The 23,611-nt window shown below is 43.2% G+C and overlaps 1 protein-coding gene across 2 annotated transcripts in view; it reads left to right on the plus strand.

Annotated features, from left to right (window-relative positions):
• NSMCE2 (NSE2 (MMS21) homolog, SMC5-SMC6 complex SUMO ligase) overlaps positions 1-23,611 on the plus strand; it is a 206,577-nt gene that overhangs the window by 174,199 nt on the left and 8,767 nt on the right. The window lies entirely within an intron of this gene.

Here is a 23,611-nt window from a genome sequence, read left to right on the forward strand (position 1 = left end):
AGCAGGTACAGGACTAAGGAGGTTGGAAGTAATTTTTTATACAAGTATTGGGCACAGAATGTAAGGAAATACAAGTTGTTGAAAGTAGTATTTCGTTAGGAATTGTGTAGATTTGAATGTTTGACCTGAAGGACTCAGTTCTCCAATATAGTATAAGTAACCGTAACATGTATGTATGTAACTGAAGGGTTTAAAGGCAGAACTGTATTAGGTAACTGATTATCAGAGGGATTATTACTAAAGGATTTAACAAAGGCTCCCCTCCGAATTGGTCAGAATGGATGATAAATAGGTAATCTGGGAACTCCCTTTGAATCTTTTGAGATTAGTATGTATTAAAGAGCTCCTCCTCAATAAAAGATTGCCATATTTGAGAACAGTTATAATTGTGGGTGAGGTTTTCTAGCACAAGGAAATACATTTTTTAAAGACTGTGTGGTGTAGTGAATCTGACTTGCAAGGAAATAGCACTGGCCATTTCTCCAGATTTAATAGTCACTTTTAAGAGGCAGACATCACCCACAGACCCTTTGCTGGCCCTTTTCTACAGATTCTTTTGCTTTTTTTTTTTTTTTAAGTTCTTACATTGAAATTGACTGTCAGAATCATGTCTGTAAGTAGCATGTTCTAAACCTGATGGTAGGGCCCTTCAATGATGCATCTCTCTTTGCAAGAGATTCCTAAGTCATTTACAAGAGCATGCATTAGCATAAGGTGAAGTGAAGCTAAGTGTAGTAACTATATTCCGCATTTAAAGATCAGTTTCCATGCCTGTCCCATCAGCTTCTGGTGAAAAGAAAAGAAAAGAAATGTGCATGAAAGCACGTGGAGAACAATGAACATGTGGATGACTGAGCACCTGGGGGGCCGGGTCTGGGTTTTGCACCCAGCACAAGGAGTATCTTGATGCACGTTTTCAGTGGAGAAAATTGGGCTGTGAGCCCTGTTGGTTTGGGAACTTGATTAGCTGCCAAGCCAGAAGTGGGCGATGAGTTGTCCTCTCGTGAGAGCCCAACTCAGGGATTTTCAAAATGTGGTCTTGAGGATCCTCCGATTCAGAGGCTGGTGCACAGATCTCAACCTTCTTGTTTGTTTTCTGGCGTGAATCAGTAATTGGATATCCATCCTCAGGGTTTCATCAGAAATTGTGTCAGCCTTTCCATTCATTCCAGTCAGCTGGGTTTCTGTTTTCTGGTGGTTTTCTTTTCTTCGTTTTAGTGGCAGGGGAGTTGTAATCTTAAAATGTTATAGTTAGAAATAAAATCCCAAGTCATCTAGTCCCAAGTCTCTCATAGATGAGGAAATGTCTGGTTACTGCATCCCTGGGACCCAAAGTTGGGTCTTCTGACCCCAGCTCGGTGCCTTCTCTACTGCTGACTTTGCACCTGTCCCCTCAGTCTGCAGACCAAAGAAAAGTGAGAAACTGAGTTCAGATCCAGAGAAAACCACTCTTGAATCATGTTGCAACAACAGGGATATTCCCAGTAATATCCCCATCTGGGAAACCAAGTTTGAAGTGTAGCAAGTCCAGCCTGACCTCAGTCCACAGCAGGGCATCCTTTCTTAATAGGTTATCTTGATGAGACAATAAACCTAGCACAGCCTTGCTGTTGCACCCCGGGTTTGCAAACCTAGCACAGCCTTGCTGTTGCACCCCGGGTTCGTTCAGCCAGGGGAATGGGGGAAGCTCATCACTGCAGGATCCCTCAGCTGTGAGCAGGGCGATGTCAGCTTGGCTCTTCCTTCAAAGCTGCCACAAAACCTTTGAATTGCCATTGTTTTTGTGATATCCTGTTTCCTTTCTTTTTAGTTAACAAGAACATTTCCTTTTGAACAAATATTGTGCCATGTTTACATTCGGAGTTTGGTGTTTATGTGGATTTCTACTTGGAATCCACAGCTGCCTTTGATTATAAGACAGCTTCATTGCCAGATGATCTTATTCTCCAGCAGCACACCTGTCCAGCTTGTTCCAGTACCCCTGGACAACATTCAGAGCCTGGAGGTTCATCTTTGTCTTGTGACCCCATCACAGTTTAGAGAGTGGTAATGAGCATGGCCTCTGGGACCAGACTTAGCGATGGGACATTGGGCAGATTTACCTCTCTGTGCCTCAGTTTCCTTGTCTGTAAAATGGGTATATGTGTAACCTGCCTCATAGAGTTGTAGTGAGACACATAGTAAACTGGGTTAGTTCACACAGTGTTCACTTAGCACAGGACCTGGGACACAGTGAGACTGAATAAAATGCTGGATAGGATGGTGGCAGAAGTAGTGAAGGTGGTGCTAGTGGTAGTCAAAGTAGTTGTTATTACTGCTTCCCTCCAGACCCCTCCAAAAGAACCACCGCTACCTAAGGCCAGTGAGGTTGGGAGTTAGACCCAAAAGTGGGGAGGCTGAACAGGAAGGAGTGATGATGTAGGAACAGGAGGAAGTGGATAGCTCGAAGGATTTGGAGCATGTAGCTTTCAGCGGGGTGGAAATAAAGCTGCTCTCTTACTAGAGGAAAACAGAGCTCACTCTCTGACCCGCCATGAGAAATATGGCGGTCTATTCCACCGTCTTGATAATCTCGAACTTCGGGGAGGAAGGCTAGACTCAGAGAAGCAGATCTACTGCAGAGGTTTGAGGAATTCATGGGCCAGTGATAAGCCTGCTCCTGGAGGACTCTAGGTTTAATTCCACGTCGAATGACATTCATTTCTTATGCCTTGAATGTACACTAGGTGCTAAAGAAAACAGAACTTAGATCTAACCCGTTAGAGTTTCTCATTCCAAGAAGGGACAGTCTGCGCGGAAGAGCTGCGGATCTCGAATTTGAATGCATGCTGGGTATCCTGACCCCGGGCTCCGAAGAGCCCGAGGCCTCGAGCGCTCACCTCTCTCCAGTGCAGGGCCTGAACACGATGACCACAGGCTCCTTTCAGTTTTAATGTAACACTGAATCCACTAAAAGAGAAACCCAACCCTTGTTCCCCTTATGTGTTAAGGTTTTGAGTTTGTGCAGATGCTCTGAAAAAGGTGGTAAAATGCCGTATATTAAGGAAGAGAGGTTTCTCAGCATTTTGAACGAGTCATTAGGCTTCTATGACCATTTCCTCACCTGTGAAACGGTTATCAGTACCCAGGGCCCTGCCTCACAGGGTGCCGGTGAACATGAGATAATAAAAAGATTGTAAAACACTGTGTAAATGTCAAGACCTGTGTAATGGGAAAGAGTCGCCTCGAATAGGTGAGGAAAACAGCGTGCACAAAAGGAAAACTCTTAACTTTTCTTCTTCCTGAAGTTTAAACATATGTATTTTCTTCTTGGCTTTTTAACAGGAAACAAGTGAGTAATTTTGGTGCACTTTTCTATTAATGCTTTATAACAGCACAGTTTGGGGAACTACTTTCAAAATCAGACTGTATTGGAAGAACTTAATTCAACAGAACCCAGACTGGGTTTCAGAACCCAAATCCCCTTGGAAAGAATTTAAGACAAGCTTACTGTATTTCTTTTTTGTTTTTAACTGAAGTATACTTGACATACGGTATTATTAAGTTACAGATGTATGACATAGTGATTCACAATTTTTAAAGGCTGTACTCCATCCATAGTTATTATAAAACATTGGCTATATTCTCTGTGTTGTATGATATGTCTTTGTGGTTTATTTTATGCATCATAGTTTGTACCTCTTAGTCCTCTACCTCTATATTACCCCTCCGCCTTCCCTCACCCCAGTGGTCACCACTAGTTTGTGACTGTATTTCAAATTCCAATCAACAGTGAAGTTGCTGAATACAGCCTGGTTGACCTCTTGCAATCACACATTTCTTTGCAGGCGTACAATTTGGAAAGTTTAGGGAATGATGGAGGAAGCCTAGTCTCCAGGGTGCTTCTTAGAAGCTTCAGTCAGCCACAGCCTTTGCAAGGACAAATAATAGTTCCATATTTCGTTTCTTTGACACCTCTCTCTAAGGAGATCAAATCCGCCCTGTGGACTTAATCTCTTTAATTCTCACAACATCCGTTCCATGTAAATAGCTCCTGTCACCCTCACTCTGCTGATACGGAAGCCACAGCCAGATATGGAAACTGCCTTGTCAAGGGCATGCACACAATCAAACCAACATCAAGAATGGGGTTGGAGTCAAATTTTCTAAATTGTATTTATTACCCTCTTTCCGTCTGCCCAAATTCCTCTAAGTAGAGCACATTTGAAAATTTCATAAAAGACATCCTTTTGTCTCCAATTCTAGATTCCGAGAAACCTGGCAGGTTTGCTGAGCCATCCTATTCAGTGTTACATATTCTAGAAATTTTGACCTAAGACGCATTAGATATTAAGGTCATGCTTACACTGTTGCGTGGTTTACAGAGTCAGATAGACCTGGGTTTGGCTAGCTCTGCGAACTTCAGTTTTCGATAACATGGGAATAAAATACTTGCATCAGAGTTGGTTCAGTGACATGGAGCGGTGTGTGTAAAACGCTTAGCACAGGGCCTGGCACGCACAGCCTTCAAGAGATAAGAGCGCTCAGTCTCCAAAGCCAACTCTTAGGTTCCTTCCTCCCTTGTTAGTAAGGTCTTCACTGAATCTTTAGGCTTCAGTCAAGCAAATCCAGATGTATTAGAGGTTTTCATTTTAAAGGATGCTTCTTACCCTGCTGTAGCAAGCCTGCTGCCTTTTCCCTTTCCTTCCCAGCCCTCCACGCTGGTTACAAGAAGCTAGCTCAGGGCGGAGTTACTGCACTTCAGCTTGGATTTCTGTCAAAACAAGGTTACCTCTTGACTTGACCCTGTGAGTCTCATAAACCAACCTTGGATTTCAAAATTCTTCGGGTTCTCATGCATGTGGTAAGCTCTCATGCAATACGCCTGGAAATAGTCCAGTGTGGGTTCTCCTCCAGAGAGAGAGAGGGATTAGATGATCTAATGGGTTTTGACTTGGAAGAGACAGGGCTGTCTGAATGGAACAATGAGCTGAGTCCAGTGTTATGGGCGTGTATCGCTGCCAGGGACCTTTGTTCCCACACGGGGGGCACCTACAGAAAATACAGTAGACTGAGCCTCAGGCCTGACCCATGGAATAAGGCTCTACGAGAGTGGACCTGGGAATCTAGATTTGGCTCCAATATTGTTTCCTTATGGTCGCAATACCCTGCCAGGCTTGAGACCCACAGGTCGAGACCATTTTCCAGATGAGGGAAGGAAAGCAGGCCCCAAAAGTGCCACCTCCAAGATCACACACTTGGGGAATGGCAGAGGCCTGCCTGGAACTCTGGTCTCCCTCCCAGTCAGTCCAGGGTTTTGCCACTGCTCCCTTGGGGCCCTGGGTCCACTGTTGACTCAGGGGAAGCGGACGAAGCTGTCTATGTCTGTACTTTCTCATCTGTGTTATGGCGATAAAAACTCCTGCCCGTACAGGGCCACTGTGAGGTTAAATTAGTGAAAGGGTATTCAGTTCACTTCTTTCTTCACTCGGAGTCTGTTCTGCAGACGACTGAAAGGATGCTAAATTAAGCCATTTTGCAGAGAGGTCTGAGTCATCTGGTGGCAGCTGTCTGTGCTTCACTGGAGGTGCTTTGATCATTGTCATCTAAGTGCCTGCGTCAAGCGCTGTCGGTGGCACGGGGCTCCAGGCTGTGCTAAGTGAGTTACCCGGGTAATGGTCTCTGCCCTCGAGAACAGCCCTGAGGCTGGGGAACCTACAGATTATTCACACAGCCACAGAACAGCACTGATAGGCAGACAAGACAGGGCATCCGAGTATACTGAATTCAGGGAATCTAATCTTCCAGCCTAGAAAGAGCCTGGAGACAACCAGTCTGCCTCCCTCACTTAGACAAGCGAAGTGCCTTAGCCCAGGTCACACAGCAGGTGGGGAGCAGGTTGCCTGATCTGACCAGAATTCTTCCCACCTCCTGCTGCTGGAGCAGAATTGGTTTTCTCCAGGGTTGGAAGGTAATGGTGTCCGTTCTACTTAAACACGAAAGGCTCTCATTGGGAGTCGGCATTTCAAGGACATCTTGAGATGAGGCCTTTAGAGCTCAGGATATGGCATAGGGGATGGTGGGCAGAGTGTGTTTATTTGAGAAGGACTGGGCCAAAGAGGATTATGAAATATCTTGAAACAGCCTAGAAAGAAGTCTTGAAGCAGTGGATGAGGTTCTTGGGCATGTTCTGTACCACAGAGGGAAGTCACAGTGGGACCCTGAAGGGGAAGTCAAACACTCAAAACTACTGCCAATAAAAGGCCTGGGATGTGGCGAGAGGGGGTGGTCGGGTTGTGGGAAGCAGCTCTGGAGGTGCAAGAATCTTTCCCCCCATTTCTTGACAGCTGTCATGTGCCAAACCCCCACCTTTAGCATTTTACCCCAAATGTTTTTATCCTCAGAGCAGCCCTCTCTCACACAGGTGTTGTTTTCCCATTTGCAGATGAGGAAACACACTCAGGAAGATTGGGTAACTTGCTGAAAAGCACAAAAGTACTGAGGGAGGCGGGATTTAAGCTCATGTTGTGTCTTTCCATGAGGCCTCTCTGAGAATATTGGGAGGAAAGTTGTAGCTAGCCAACCGGGAAGTAACTAAAATTTTCCATTTCAGTCTATAAACAAATTAAGGAGCAGCATGGGGGGATCTTGCACAGGCTGAGCAGGGGTAAGATTCAGGCTCTTGCTGTCATCTGAGTTACGCTCAAGAAAGGACAAGTGGAACATGAGTAGAGGTTATTTATTTGGCAGATCATTGACATGGGATGTGATCCAATGAGACAGAAGAGAGGAAGGTTCCCAAAAGAAAGATAAGCATATGTCATATAAATGTCATATAAAATAAGAGTTATTGATGATTGAGAGTGTTTAGGATTGAGAACTAGGCATTGCTCAAACAAAGGGGAAAGTTCAAAGTGGATAGGCAGGTTGATGTAGCATCTAAATAAATGATATAGTGGCCTTGGGTGAGACTGATCCTCAGAAAAAATCATTTATGGCCCTGTGTGCATGTGGCACTGTACTAAGACACTCCAGCAAGGAAGTGAATAGTCGAGACTAGGAAACTGACAAGCTAGGAGAAGCCAGATGTTATCGCACAGCATCTTGAAATAGAAGAAGAAGAAGAATAGGGAAAGTTAAGCCCTGGTAGGACTCCAGTACCAGTTAGAAGGGATCATTGAAATGGTTTTGAAGAAGATCTGAAAGACAGAGTAAAAACAGCAAGCAAACGCAAACAAATCTGGTCTCCTGGAATCCAAAAGAAAAGAAAGGGAGAGAAGCCCTGATGAGTGCTTTATTATGGGCTGAGAACATTAAGTCACAGCTTACTCAAATTTAACAAAGTGTTCAGTTAAATACTCAGTTCTTGCAACAGTCCTGCCAGTTGAGTGTCGTCCCATTTTACAGGTGAGGAAACTGAGGTGGTGCCTTTCCTGAGATCAGACGGCTAGGGGAGGCAGGATTCATCTCGATCTGACTCTGACCCCCTTACTCCTGCCACACTGCCTCAGTCAGAAGCTGGGTGGGGGGTGTGGGGGACTGATTATGTGCAGAGTCAGAAGCTATGAAAGGGTGATGAGGATCAGAATGGATTCAAGAGACGGGACAAGGATGCCACCGGTGGTCCTGGTGAGTGAAACTGCTGCAGAGAAGAAATGGGAGAAGTTGACCACAGGGAAATTTACATGGTTGGGTTCACAGTTCATTTGCCATGTGTGGCGTTTTTACCGTCTGGAACGTGGAAGATTAAATATTAGCTGCATTCAACTTGCTCTTTTTGGAAACTGTGAGTTCCTTGTTTGAAAATTCTTTGCAAGCCACATTTGAGTCTACACGGGGATAGGTTGAGCTTCCAGATTGGTGCCTCTTCAGATCATTGTTCCAAGAAAAATATTGGCTCCCATGTGTGGTTTTTCATATTTTTAAACTGATGGTCCTGTTGGCAGCCTAGACATTCACACCAGCAAGAGATCTGGAAGTTACGGGGATCCTCTCCCCCAGCTAATACAGTGATCTGGCCACCTAGCGTCCCCGGGTCTGACCTCCTTGCCCTTGTCAATGAGTGATGGGCTGTTTAAAGTTTGTGTGATTATGGGTTTATGTGAATTGCAACTCATTGGTAGAAGACTTTGGAAAAATAATTATAATTTTGGAAAATGGGGTTAGTCTAGATGAGGCTTTTATAATCTCGAAGTGTGAAAAAAAAGGAATGGGCCAATGTTTTGCCTTAAAAGTACCTCAGTGTCCATGGCTCAGTGAGAAGTCTGTTCAATCTCGCTGGGAAAACACATTAAATCAGCCACTGATTTAATTTCTGTTATTGTTGCTGACTTACAGCCCTACGCCCCATCTTAGTATATAACAGGTCTGAACATAATTCTTCTTTGTAGTCCATTGACTCTTGTAAAATAATGCTGTGATTATAAAGTTTCCTGAATACAATTTTCAAAATGTTAGTAATAACCACATTGCACCTACCTGCAATACTTGGGTAACCATTTCTGTTGCTCAATTTATACTTAATATTGGTCATAGTGAAACATGTTTTCATCACTTGAAATCCAAATTTTATTTGTGAGGTTACTAATGGCCACGTATTTCTGTAACATAAAAGGATGTTGTGTAATTTGGTTTGCAAATTGGTTGACTCTTGAAGTCAACAAGTTTGTCTTGAGATCCGCATGAGGAGTCATTTGAGTCGACTACCTAAATATTCATGAAAACCTTAGTTTGTTGGTTGGTTGGTTTGTGTTTAAGACAGTGGTAAACTTTGATAGTGATTATAAGGATAAAAGACTTAAAACTGGAATGGGTTTTTGAGATTTCAGAGTCTGCCTTCCTTCCTATTCTCATTCCTTTATTTTTCTGGTTGGGGAAAGAACAAGGTCAAGAACAATAGCTTAAGTAGCAATGACCTCCCAGGAGGCAGAGCCCAGAACTTTCAGTCACTCCCGTTCACTGTGCACCAAAGTACTGTACTAATTGGCAAACAGCTGACTTGAAGGCACTGTGCTTTTCTACCCTAGATGTTGGTTGGGAAAAAGAAAAAAACCAACACCAACAACAACAAAAACCTGGCTTTTACGTAAAAGCTCTTGAAAATATTTTTCATACAATCAGATCAGTAGGACACAAAAGCTTCTTCTGCCAGGTTTCCCGAGGTCCCCCCTCCCTGAATTTTCTTCTCAATTTTCTTTTGAAAAGCCATGCTCCTTTTGCACTTAGAAATAACGAATCTTATTTGTCCTGACAGCAGTGTGCAAACATCTATTGCATCAAAATTCCCAAGTGGGGTAAAGAACCAGTGGTCCTTTTCTGAATTTCATCAGCAATGACAGCAAGCATTTCATTAGAACCTCCGAAGCAATACAGAGAAGAAAAGAAAAATCAAGTTAGCAATTATATAGTTAACACTGTACAAGATGAAAGCCTGCATTTTAAAATCCTGAGTGTTGTAAACTCTGCTTTTTAATCTGCCTGCGGGCCGTATCTATCCTTTCAAAACACAGTGCCTGTTGTCAGAAGGAGGATTTGAGATGAAATTTATTACAGAAATAATAAATACAGTGTGTATGGTGACACTGAAAGTTTATGGGAAAGGTTTTCTGATAAGGCCTGAATCAGGCCATCACAATGCTTAAGACATCTTTGGATCTGAAATCAGACCAAAGGTTTTTCAGAGTCTCTAAAAATGTATTTATAGCTTTAGCCCTGAATTAACAATTGACACGAAGGGCAAGGATGAGCAGACAAGCTGGAGAGAATACAGAGTACCTCATCACAAGGCATAACTCATCCTGAGAAATCTTGTCCAGAACGTTACATGTTGATAATTCACATACGAGAGGAAAACTTTTAGCATGTGCCCTGACACCTTGCTGCTGTGGAAGGGTCACTGCTCAGCAGTATCTGATGTCATCCAGGTCTGCCTTGTGTCCCATCCATTCCCAGCTTCCTCTCTCCCAGCCTCCCTGAGCCACTTAGAGCTCTCCAAATGTACCTGGATCTCTCTTGCCTGCGGGGCTCGCAGGAGCTCCCCGTCCTACCCAGCATCCCCTTTCTCCTCTGGACCCCATTGCTGAGCTCGTAGAACTTATCCTACTGTATTTGAATGGCACTTTCTCCCCTGACACTAGACAGTGAGTCCTTCAGATCAGGCGCTCTGCTTGCCTGACTGATCTTGGTGAACACAGGAGCCACCAAGCATGACAGCCCTCAGTACACAGTGGTGGGTGGGTGGGAAGAAGCAGCAGCAGCAAGCAGACAAGCTCCTGGGTAGCTTAGATTTTGGAAGGCATTTAAATAATGGTAACAATACAGGGGAAACACCAAGTAATATCAGAAAGCCTGACTTTCAGATGCCTGCGTTGCTTCATTTACCGTAATGTACGTAATAGGGTGTTTGTACCTATCATTGGAGTTGCTGCTCCTAAACCCGTCCACTGAGGTTGGTGGAACGGCAGGTGTTGCTTTCTCTCACGTTTCTTGCCTCCTTTTCCTTCAAGGTTCTTCCCAGCGTCACTGCCCACCACCACAACTGTAGTCATGCTTCAAAGCCTCCCTGTGAGCTCCCACGGCCCCCTAAGCTCACATGTGTCCCAGTGCTCAGCCTGCCAGGATGTAGTCATGGGTTTCCTGGTCCATTTCAACGCCTGGTCTGTGCATCCTCCGCACCTAGGAAGCAGTGGTGGTCAGCAGACATTTACTCAATGAAAGTTATATGAATCATTCTTTGGGCTCCTAAATGAGGAAGAGAAAATAGATTTTCTTGACATTTTACTCCCAATCCTAGGAAACCATAGGCCTCCAACACTGTAGTCTCTTATTACAACCTGAAGTTTAAACCCTGCTTAGGGCTGCAAGTTTCAGTTTTCCAACAGCTGCAAGACTGCTACCGTCATCCTGAAACTGGGTTCAAATTTGAAAGCTAATGCTCTACCTTTTCCCGACAATGATTAATTAAGTTTAATTGCCATCTTAGTATTAATTCTGAAAGACAGAGTAACTGAAGTCATTCTGAAAAATAAGAGAAACCAGTCCTGTTTTTAGTGCTGATTCCTTTTTAGTTGGCTGTTGTCTGTAAATCTGTTGTCAATTGAAGCACATTTGACTGTATTCCATTCTCCTCACTTGTTCTCGCTCTGCCGGTTTTGATCTCCTTGGATGTTGAATCATATTTTTGGAATGAAATACTCATAGGCTTTTTTGTCATTAGCTATTTTACAATTTAATTTCGAAGAGAGAACAGAATGATAAAATTAGATATGAGAGGCTCTCTGTGTGTGTCATCAAGTAACCTAGTCTCCTTTTGGTAACAAAAATAAAATTCCCTTTAAATAATTTCCAGCTCATTCTGGGCCAACTCTGTATCGATGAAGGGCCTTCAGGCTATGTGAAGATTATGGGAAACTCGTCTCCCCCTCACAATGGGCCCAACCAAGTTTTCCCTGACAATTGAAATTTTCCTTTTTCTTAATTTCATTCCACTGCTCCTAATTCTGACCCCTGTAATGAGTGTGCTAATTACTTCCCCTGCACAATTTCTCTATTCACCCTTTATGTATTTGTAGCCCGTTGGCTTCTGAATTCCCCCGCACTGGGCGGGGGGTCGAGGGCCTCAAAGTGAGTCTTCCTCCGTCACCTCACCAGTTGCCTCACCATGGTTTGCTTTTGTCCCAAGGGAATTTTTAGATAAGGAAGAGAATTGTGCTCAGAGACACGGGAGAGCTGTGGGCTAGCCTTGGCCCTCCGTGGTGTTGGGGGATGTGCTCACTGTTCGGTGCCCTCCCACCACTCGCTGCACAGGCCACCTGAGACCCACACGCTGGGCTAGAGGTCGTGGCTCTGACACCACAGCATCCTCACAGCTCAGGAAGGTAGTTACTTGACATCTTTCTCTTTCTCTAGAGAGTTTGTAAACAAGTTCCCAGAGCCGTTTTTCTTCTTTTTCTCCTCTCTTACATCCTTTGATTTGCCCATCCTTACCATCTGCTCTTTCCCTTCCATTAGGGCTCATGAATGACTGTTGACTGTACACTGGGGCGCTGGGACTTGGACCCCCACAGGCTTTGAAAATGAACAACAAGATCAGTCAGTCACCCCGCTTTGCCCTTTCCAAAACTCTCCAGGGTTCTTACTCGTGATGTTTTGGTTAGTGCCTTGATGTGTTTATTCGGTCTTTTTCTCTAATGAGGGCGAATCATTTTTATCTCATCTTCACTGTATCCTAATGAAATGAAAAAGAGAGTGACAGCCTGCAGGAAATTTAATACCTATCCCCTAATTTATGGTAGAGCCACGTGGTACCTAGGTCTAGATTTGACCGACTCCCCCGAAGTCTATGCCTTCTAGAACTCTTCTCTGGGTCTTGCACAGAACCTCTTTCCTGCAAAAGAGTTAGGGAGTGAATAGAGCAATTTTTAAGCTGCCAAGGACTCCTCAAGTTTGAATTCCATGTATCAACACTGAGCCCCTACCATGCGCCTTGCATTAAGGATACAGAGATGAACAAAGGTGGTCCTTGAGTTGCTTACAGATGAGTCAAGGAGACTGTGACAGAAACAGATAATTAGTGATGATCTGTTAAGTGCGGGGAGGGGGCGTAGAGGGGGTCCTAAGTGAGAGGGTCTTCCAGGGGAAGGGCTGCTCCTCGGTCCTCTGCGTTTCCATGTGGCCCAGCCCAGGCTCGTAGTCGCCACAGCCACTGTCAGCCCTGCTTCTGCCTCCCATCCATGCTCCCTCTGTCACCTGCCCTGGAATATGTGAGCTTTCAATGAGAAAGAAAACCTGCCCCTCCTGACAGCTTTGGGTGTGGATAAGGAAAAGGGCAAATGTACCATGCTAGGCAAATTGTCCAGTGCTGTGAATGTCATGGAGGAGGAAGTTTTAAAAGTGTGATTTCTTCATGTTTACAAAATGAACGAATGACTCAGATCTATTGTACACATTCACAAGAGCTGTGTCCTAAGCTGATCCCGATTTTGAAGTCATGTGTCTTCCTTTGTATGTGGAAAGTGGAGGGGGGGTGGGGGAGAAGAAGGAAGGCTTAGCGACAAGGACTTGGTTCTAGGTGTGTGAGTGGTGGTGCCTTTCCTCGGGCTCCGTGCTGTTGAAGACGTCCTTACCCCTCCGCCTCTTCTCCCTTCCTTCTTTCTTTCTCTCTCTCCCTCCCTCTCCTCCTCCCTACCCCCCTCCTCCCCATTTTCCTCCTCCTCCCATCCTTCCTGCTCCTCCTCCTTCTCCTCCTTCTCCCATCCTTCCTCTTCCTCCTCCTCCTCCTTCTTCTTTTCCTCTTCTCTCTCTCTCTTCCCCCCTCTCATTGATCTTCTTCCTTCCAGTTGGCAGTGGGCTTTGGGGTTTTTTTGGGTATGTTTTCTGTTAGGCTAACTTCAGACTAGACCCTGAAAACTGAAAACAGATGTCGAGGCTGACCAGGGCGTCTGTGGTCCTCACTCTCGGAAGCCCTGATTGGGTCTGAGCGCTCGGCGAGCCGGGGAGCCGAGCTACATTTTGGATGGCTTCACTAACTGTGCTGCTGACAGGACTGTGAAGCCTCACTGGATTTGGTCCCTCCGACTCCGACCTTTTTCAGTGTCTTCCAGATTGAATGTACTGTGGGGAGCCACTCTCGTTTCTTTTTTCTTTATTTTTTGCATGACTACCTGGTGCCACCATAAAGAATTTTTAAATGGAGCCAGAATAAACCTTGATACTTTTTATCAAATGCATGTAAAAAAGCAAAACTAAGCATATGTAATTAATACCAGGTTCTGTGGCATTTTGTAATGAGCGTGCTGGGTAAGTCCTACAGAGTGACATACATGATTGTTACTGCCATCGCTTAGTAAGACAAGTACTTCCCCCTTCACTGAGCTTTACCCCAAAATGGACATCTTCAGTGGCCCTTTACCTTTTAGCCTCTGAGGATTAAAGTTTATCGTTTATTTTGAGAGGCTTTACAAAACAAAGTATGACATCGGTGCTAGCTGTACTCTATTATCAAAGTCCTGCCTTCTGTCCAGGTATCTCATGACTGCTTTGTCTAGAGCTCCAAAATTAGAGGAGATGCAAGAGAAGATACTATATAAATTAAGTTGTGATGCATTACCTTGTCGGGGGGCAGATAAGTTTGAAATATTACAACTGTCATTAGGATAGTAAATCTAGAGAAGTATCAGAGGGTGAAATGGTGTCATGGCCCCATCTTACCCGAAATTGAAATGCTGCAGTTTTAAAGTTGAGCAATAATAAATTTTAAAGTTCCTTTTTAAAATATTATGATCTCTAAACTTGATTTCATAATTTGTTTCAGTTTGACAAGTTGAATAAACCAATTCATCCATCCCCATCGCTGTGGGTCCTACTTAGCCCTTAAATATCACTTGGTTTCATAGAGAGAACTAACTATAGAAAGCGCAAGCCAAACAATTCTTCTTCAAAAATAAAAAATGTTCCTTGATTCCTCCACGACCTGTTCACATATGCAGTAGTTATGTCCCTGGGACACAATGGACCACAATATTTTGTCATATTTTCTCTTAGTCTTTTTTCTATATACCATTTTTAAGATTACTTAATCATACTGCATATATAGTTTTAATTTATTTTTTCCACCTTGTATTATAACATAAGCATTTTCTGATGATAAAGATTGTTTTTAATGTCTATCAGATTTGAGGAGTGGTGATGTCCCAGTTCACTTAAATTCTTAGTCTGTCAAATACCTAGATTTCCCCATCATTTTTCTATTATAAAAACTGCTGTACTTGAATATCACTATGTGTACACTCTGGCTGAACTCAACACGCTTAAGATAATGTACACATTTTTCATAACTGATGATTATTGTACTTTCCTCTGGACATGGTGGGCTTGGGGCAATGGAATAGAATCAGAGATTATCTAAAGACATAATGTGCAATAGTTTATTTCTTGGAATATGACCTTTATCATCTTGCTTTCTGCTAATCTGCTTTTGCACAGAAGTAGAATAGAGGATGGAAAATTACCCAGGCAGTGTAGAATGGCTCCCTTTCTGGAAAAGTAGTAATTAGATCAAAGACTAGTTTGTCTTATTCTAAAATATTTGCCTTCAAAACAGCCTTCTTCCCTGTTTTCATCTTATTACCACAGTCAGTTTATATATAACAATATTCAAAGCACTCCTCTGTTTTGGCAACCAGTCATTCAGTGGACACTTATTAAATTCCTGCACCTTGCCTGACTCCCTAAGAACATGAAGATAAATAAGGCAGGGTTCCTTCTGTCAAGGAATTCATGGTCTAGTTGGGAAGATAGAGAAGTAAACAAATGATTACAGCTGGTACAGAGATGTTCTGGAGGCAGAAAGAGGAGTCACCTCAGCTTGGGGATTCACAGGGGAAATACTGAGTCATGAAGTGTAGTCACAGGTTGCTGGGTGAAGGGCTGCAGAAGTGCAGAACAGCATGGCAAGTGTGGGTGAAGTGTAATTAGTTTGGAATGGATATGCGGAATGGGACTAAGGAGAGTAGCAAGAGATGAGGATGCTCTGGGCCAACTAATGAAAAGTGTTGTGCTTATGAGGCCATGGTTTTAGAAAGGTGATTAGCTGGAGTAGAAAGACTAGACTTGGGGGGAGACTGAGGCAGAGAGGTAAATAAAGAACTTTTTGCAAGATTCTAAATAGGAAATGCTGGGGACTTGAACTAGGACAGCAGCTGTGAGCATGAAAAGAAGGAGACACTGTCAAGCTAGTTTAAAATAGAGATTGGAAAGAGTATGGGAACAAGTTGCCTGTGCTGTCTTGGGTACCTGGATGGGTGGTATTTACAACCCTCTAAAATAAGAAAATGTAAGATGAGCCTGAATGGGACTTCTCATCTGATCTCTGCTTGCCTCATACTCCACCATGGATCTAAATAATTGAGAGTTGTAGACTTTTTTAATGCTGGCTAATCAGCTTTCCTATCATGTGGTTTTCTGATTAACTGCCCAGAGCGAAGAAACAGAATGTGTGCCTTCGATTTCCTGCTTTTGCGTGGTACTCTGGAAATGGACACCAAACCTTCTCTGTACTTGCATGAAAGTACTAAATGCATGTCCTGAGTTGGGGGATATTTTCAGTATGTATTGACTTGAAGTGGATATTGTATGACCAGATCTCAGTGGATTGATTTTTGTCTCACCAGTAGAATATACTGGCTTCTGATTATTTTAAGCCCCTCATATTTTAACCTATGACATATTTTGACAGCATTTAAAGAAATGGAGGTAAATTAATGCATGATGTCGGCTGAGGACAAAGAACACGGCTAAAACAACAGTAGATAAATTAACAGGTGCACGATAATGTAAGAGGGTCCATGTTAGGAAAATGTCAGCTCATTTGGAGGAAGTAAGCTGAAACCCTTCATTCAGTTTACTTTCAAGATCTTCAGAGGAGTATGTCGAAAGAGCCATGGAAGTGAAAGCGGACAGCAAATTGAAGATCTTGATAGTGCTGTGTCAGCTAACTACAGCTGGGCTAGTTTAAACCTCACTCTGCTCTGGGCATGGAAGGGCTCATTCCACTCAGAATCCTGGGTCAGACCATCTTGCAGTTTCTCTCTGGGTGATTCCATGGCACATCATTTTAACTGACTTGAGCGTATATGTTGCGGGCACCCACTCTATGCTAGCTCCATGGGATTTCCAAGTAATGATATTAATAATCATAACAATATTTATTGATCACCTGCTATTTGCCAGGCACCCTCTGAAAAACTTTTCATACAGTAGCTCACGTAATCCTCATACAGCTCTATGAAGTAGGTGTAATTACAAGCTCCATTTTACAGCTGAGAAGATGGAAACAAAGAAAGGTAAAGTAACTCGCCGAAGAGCCCCCCAGCTGATAAAGCGCTGGGACCAGGATTCAAACCCAGGGAAGCTGTTTCCAGAGCTCACATTCCTAAACACTGTAGTCCTCACTGCCTGTCCTTCCCTCTTCTTACCACGCCTCTCGGGAGAGCCTGGCTTAGTCATCACTTTCTCCGGGAGGTTCGCCCTGATTCCTCAGCCCACCTTCCTAGATCCTCTCGGTTACTTTTATCCTTTGTACAAAACACCTTTGTTATTTCACTCACTGTACAGAATGTATTTGTTTCTGTCTCTCCTACCAGACCCTATTTTAATCCTCTTTGTACCTACTGACATTTGTGTAGTATTTGGCACAGAGCGAGTGTTCAGTAAATGCACCTTGAGCTGAGTTGGCTTGACTTGAACACAATGCTTGTTCTCAAAGAGCTTTCGATCTGCCTGGAAAAGAAGTTCCATCCACATAAAATAAGTGAATAATGAAGAAGTTTAAGCTAACAGGGTATGGTATATACAGTAGGTGTTACGAGATTTCAGAGAAGGGGGATTAGCTGTAGGGATTGGGTTGGGTTGAATTGGGTTGGACTGGGTGGGAATGAATTGTGTTGGATACATATAGCTTCTTCTAAGCATGTAGACCCTGACATGAGTACAAATTATAGTTAACTGAAGAAGAAAGAATATTGATCAGAATGTTGACTTGAGACAGCAGTGAATGAAATGGTCACATTTAAGGGGGCAGCAGAATTGTATCAGAAAATGTGAACTGAAAGATCCTCCTCATGGTTACAGATCAGTCCTAAGTCCTCAGAGAGGCTGACCCTGTTGTCTCCTGGGAATTTCTCTCCACAATATCCTGTATATGCGTAGCCCTCACAAGTCTGCTTTGCATTGTCTGTGACTGTCCAATGTGACAGAGGCCCCTGAGGGCAAGGGTTACTTTTTGCCAACACCAGGCACAGTGCCTGGCACAAAGTAGTGGTAAAAATAGTAATAGCAACAACAATTTACGATTATATAACATTGGTTATAATGAACTATGTATGTACATATGTATGATAAATAACACTTATTGGAGCCTTATTCTGCTCTATCCATTGTTCTGATCATTAACTCAATATGTGAGTTGAACATTTTTGGTTGAAAATGTTCTTACTGAATTTTGTCATCCTATGAAGGTGACAGATCCAGGAAATTTTTAGTTCTGTAGGCCCTCTCTGGACATGATCTGCATTTTAATTCTGCAAAAGCTGTTTACACACAGCAGAGTCTCAGCCAGTGCCAGAGAGTATCAAAACTAGGATTCAGTTCCCTCTGTGACAGCTTGGCCCAAGCAGAGAGCCAGCATTCAGGACAGGCCACTAGTCACAGGAAGAACCTAAAGGACAAAGCTGGACACCCGTTGGTACCACAGAGTGGACCCAACATGCGCATGCACGTGCATGCACACTCACACGTACACACTCCTCTTAATTCCAAGCCGGAGGGACTGGGCTGCTGACACACTTCTTTTTCCATTTGGAATCTAAGATATGTCTGAGTTTACAGATGGGCTGCTCGTAGCCCCGGCTGTGGGTTGCTGGGTAGAAGAAACAAGTCAGGAGTTGGCACAGACACTATGACTACAGTTTCAGACTTGGAATCAATGTTCTTTTGCACGCTGGGGAGGACCTCGGATCTTCTGTGTACCAGCTCAGCCTCTCCAAATACACTGTCCCAGAATAGTGCAAGTAAAATAATCTGGCCAGTCCAAGAAGCATTTCAAGCGGGCAACAAATTTTTGTGAAATATTTGCTACTAACTTTCAAGAGAAAAGTGCTTTTAGAAAAAATGTTCAGGCTTAATTGAAAAAGCACACAGCAATCAACTTTTATTCCCAGCTGGCATAAAACTGTCTAACTGTCAGCCAAATTTGGGATGCCTGAAGACAGACAAGTGACTAATACTAGGGCTGTGTGTGGCCAGGCCCAAGTGTGTTTTCTGACCACAAGACCATGTCTGGATTCTCCTCTGTAATTACCGCACAGCCTACTATAATTGTAACGCTTACATTTACTTCCTCCCTTTGACGTGGAATTCAGGGTCCTCAGCTGTACCCCGACTAGAGTGAGGTCCTCCCTGTTATTTGCCTAAAATCTGCAAAGTCATCATCATGTGAGAGTGTGTGTGTGCGTGTGTGTGTCGCCACGTCTGCTAAGTGTGTTAAGTATATCCCTGTGAAACACCCGCCCACTCGTGCCTTGTTGGATGAAGCACTTTACTAATGAGATGTTTATTGATCAGCCACCACTACATGCCAGGGACATTCTAGAATCCAGGAAGCATCAGTGAACAAGACAGTGAAGTCCCTGCTTTCCTGGAAGAGAAAAAGGGAGGGGGAAGGGGGAAGCAAGGGAGGCAGACGAGAAAATAGCATTCAGAGACGCCGGTTGTGCAGTCACAGCCGAGTGACATAGGGGAGGATGCCCGCATGCTGCCTTTAGCTCGGGACATCAGAGGAGGCCTCTCCAAAGTGATAGCACGGAAACCACCCTTTAAAAACGACACGAAGGGGTAGGGGAAGCAAAGATCAGGCGGAAGAACATTCCAGGCAGGTTAATATAGAGGCTGAAAGATGGGACAGACCATGGCATGTTCTAGAAGCAAAGACCGGTGTGAGTCAAGCACAGCGGGTGAGATGGCTGTCTACACAGTCAAAGGAGCTGGCTGTGTAGACAGCCACTGCAGGAAGCAGGCAGGGGAGGGTGGCGGCCCGTGTTGAAGCAGGGATTCTAGTTAGGAGGCTACTGAAGAAGTCTGGGCAGGAGGCCATAGTGGTTTGGACTAAGATGTAGTAGAAACTGAGAGAGGAGGCCAGATTTAGATGTAGGGGATATTGTTTGGAACCAGTCAACAGAACTTGCCAATGGTGCGGATGTGAGGGATGAAGGGAAAGGAAGAATGAAGAGTGACTCCCAAGGTTTGGGCTTGAGCGAGTAGGAGGAGGGTGGCTGAGACGAGGGAACAGCCATGCACCCGCACCTTGGGGTCCAATAAATGCCCTCACTAACCCCCGGACTTTACATCACTGGGGAATATTCGGAGACCTTTGGAAATCCTCGATTGTTTCCTTACTTACTACTACAAGCATTTTCATGTTTTCTCCTTTTGGTTTTTATTTTATGACATCAAAAAAATCCCCCATCTCAGTTACTAACTCATCCCCTGATACGTCCCTCGTGGGTCCTCTGTGAATGTTAGTTCCTGCCAAGACTTCCCTCCTCAGCACTTGGCTTGGGTGCCCTGGGCCCAGGCATGGATGTGAGGGGTGGATCTGAGATCCGCCCATCTGGCCGGAAGTTGGCAGCTGGCGTGTCTATTTCTAACAGCTTACCTTGTGTATGTATATGGAAAACAGGATGACTCATTTGCTTGTCTTTCTCTTTGGAATCAAACTTTTTTTTTGAGATCTATTTAATAACATTTAAACTGAAATAATCCACTTATTTCTTTACTATAATGCTGATATTTTCCACTTTTGCCTTAAAAATATTGTGAGCGGCTTAAATTTTCTTCCTATGCAATGGGATTAACAGTAGAGTTTTTCTTCATGGGTATTTTGTGAGGATTACATGGAATAATGTATAGAAAGTGCTTAACACAGTAGCTTCTATGTAGCACTCAGTAAACTTGAGGTATTACTATTAATAAAATAAAAAGGCAGGGAAGGAGGGGTGGCTCCCAGAACCAGTGCACTGGCTTTAGTATTCAGATTAGCCAGGCCCAGAAATACAGCCATGCACTGATTTACTAACTCTCTGCATGACTTTGGACAAAACCTATAATGTCTTTGAGTCTCAGTGTTTTCAAGTAAATGAGAGACTTAGGATATATCACCTCAATTAAAAAATTTTTATGATCCTAGTAGGCGATGTTTTTTGGAAGGTCTCTCCAACCTTCCTTTTACCAGGCTTATCAAAAAGCTTTGTCATTTTGTGTAAATAAGTGGAAGTGATATTTGTTGCCAGATGTGACCTTTTGTTTTAGCACACTGTAGAATCCCAAGGTTAATATCACTTTCTATAAATATAGGTTTCGGGTGAGGAAATGTTCTACCCCGAGAGAAGTTTTAGCTTGAGACGCTCTCATTTTAGACTCTCAGTCCGTGGGCTGTTGCTCACTGTTGGCATTCTCCCCTGGTCTCACTTCTGTCACCTCCCTCTTTAGCGATCACTGCTGTTGATAGCCACCTACAGCTTCTAAGTTCCCTGCTCAGCCTTCCCCAGCGGTTGGCATTGCATTTGAGTTGTGCTTTCTTGCTTCCTCTACCTTTTGAAGTTTAAAAGTAGACAATTAAGAAAAAAAAAACCCACAGTCTTTCATATTTGCTGGACTCTGTTTTTATCCAACAGATTTTCTGGTGAATTCCACAGAATAACGTATACGATCAGGACTCTGCCATCAGTTCAGAATAAGCCCAGTTAAGAAACAGACAAAGAGATATGCTTTTATTTTGACTGTCAAACACACAATCAGAAGTGGGCAGCAGCCCATGGGAGGAGGCTTTGGAAAGTGAATCAGGGAATCAGAACAGCTCCCAGCCTGCTCCTTGACTCTTCTCCTTACTGTCCAGCTTTCCTGAGCCATCATGAGGAATCGTTGGGTTCATAAGAGACCCTTTGAGAAGTCTGACTCTTGTGCTATTAATACCGAAGCTAGGTCTGGGGAAGCACAAAAAGCTTTCACAGGTCTGAGAAGAGTGATTGCAGAGGCCCCAACTCACGTCAGAGCCAAAATATGGCAACCTCCACATTAAATATAATTTTCTTGCTAACAGAATTTTTTGAAGATTTCTTTCAGTTTTACTTTGGAATAAGGTTGATTACAAGTAAATGACTTGGCTATGAATTTCTCAGCATTATCTTAGCATATTTGTGAATTATTAAATTAAAATCTAAATCTAGCCTACCTATTGCTTCTAAAGGAAATATTTTTGATTACCAAATCAACAATTAATGAAGTTAAGCTAACATTACATTTTGTAGCTCTTTAATATTTGTTAATTTCAGTTTTTTGTCATTATCCTGTTTTGAAGCCAATCAATGATCTTCAAGGTCTCAGACATTTTTATAAGCCCTTGAAAGGCTGGAAGGCCCCAGGCACCGTACCTTAATGACCAGTGGTTAAAAATGCTCTGTCTGAGAAGTTCTAAGCTCTGAGGACTTCACTCTTTCCTTCAAGGAATGAGAGCTGATTCGCAGGACATTTACTCTAAGAAAAGACAACAAGCATGTTGGCATATAAATAGCATTAGTGGCTAAAACAAAGGAAACCCCTACCAAAACAAAAAACAAAACAAGACAAAGAAAACAGAGTAACTGGGGGCTGAATCCCTGGGCTGCAGCCATTAGTTCACTGGGTGACCTTAAACAAGTGCTCTGTGGCCCTTTTCCTGCCCCAGGAGTACATTTCTAGCAGATGCATCATCCGGCCAAGATGCAAGGCCAGGACTAGCAGTGCTAGGAACTAAAAGATGGGCAGAACTGTCTGAACTTAAGAACAGAGTTTCCCTCACGCATTAAAAGCGAGACACTTATTTGTGGGGAAGGAATAGCTCAAGCGGTAGAGTGCATGCTTAGCATGCATGAGGTCCTGGGTTCAATCCCCAGTACCTCCTCTAAAAAGAAATAACCCTAGTTACCTGCCCCCACAACCCTAGTCAAAATAAAATAATTAAAAAAAAAAAAGCAACGCACATTTTAGTGTCTATGTTATTTTGCCAAAATGAAAGAAGGAAGGGAAGGGAAAAGAGAGAAAGGAAGGTGAGAAAGAAGGAGGAAGGAGTACACCGTCAACACTTGTATTTAAAATGCTTTTGATCTTTGATTTCTGTGCAAAATGACGTCTCCCTTCTCCAGAAAGAAAGGCTTTCATGAGTTTCTCTCAGTATCCCATTCAAAAGTCATCTATTAGCTAGTTTCCCTCAGTGAGGGGCAAGGGCAATGAAAAGAACGTGGATTTCAGAATCAAATAAGTTAGATTCAAAGCCAGCCCTATCATTTACTGCTCAGCGGTTCTCAAAGTGTGGGCTAGGGATCTCTGAGAGCCTTTCAGGGTACCCACCCGATCAAAACTATCTTCATAATAATACTAAGATGTCATTTACCCTTTTCACTCTCTTTCTTTTCATAAGTGAATTTTTCCAGAGGTTACATGATGTGATACCACAACAGACTGGGTACATACACAGATAATCAAAATCCAACTGTCTTCTTTTAAGCCAAACAATAAAGATATTTTCCAAAATGCCATTCATATCTCTTAACTTTTTTTGTTGTTCTGGAAAATATAATTACTTTTAATTTTTTAAATGACATTTATGTTAGCATGTAGTGGGGTTGTTATTTTTTAAATGAATTAATAAATTCATATTTTTTTAATTCCTCAGTCTTAATGTCTCACATGGCAAACTTTGATAAATATAACCCACATTTGGAAAGTTTATTGGCATCCTCAGTAATATCTAAAAATATAAAAGGGTTCTAAGGCCAAAAAGTTTGAGAACCCCTGCAGTACCCAACCGTAATTAACATTTATTAAATGTGTCTTTGTGCTAGGAGCGGTGCAAAGCATGCTAAATTCTTCACCTCTGAATTTTTGCAACAAAGCTATAAAGTAGAGGCTTAAAAAAAAAAAAGACCTTGCTAGCCCGAGGTCTCACAGCTGGAAATGACAAAGATAATCAGGTCCTTCTGACTGCAAAGCCACATTCTTGATCACGGCACAGTACTCTTTCACAAAGTCATTCTCTGTAACT

This window comes from Vicugna pacos, chromosome 25 (genome assembly GCF_048564905.1).
Source record: "Vicugna pacos chromosome 25, VicPac4, whole genome shotgun sequence".
Lineage (NCBI taxonomy): Eukaryota > Metazoa > Chordata > Mammalia > Artiodactyla > Camelidae > Vicugna > Vicugna pacos.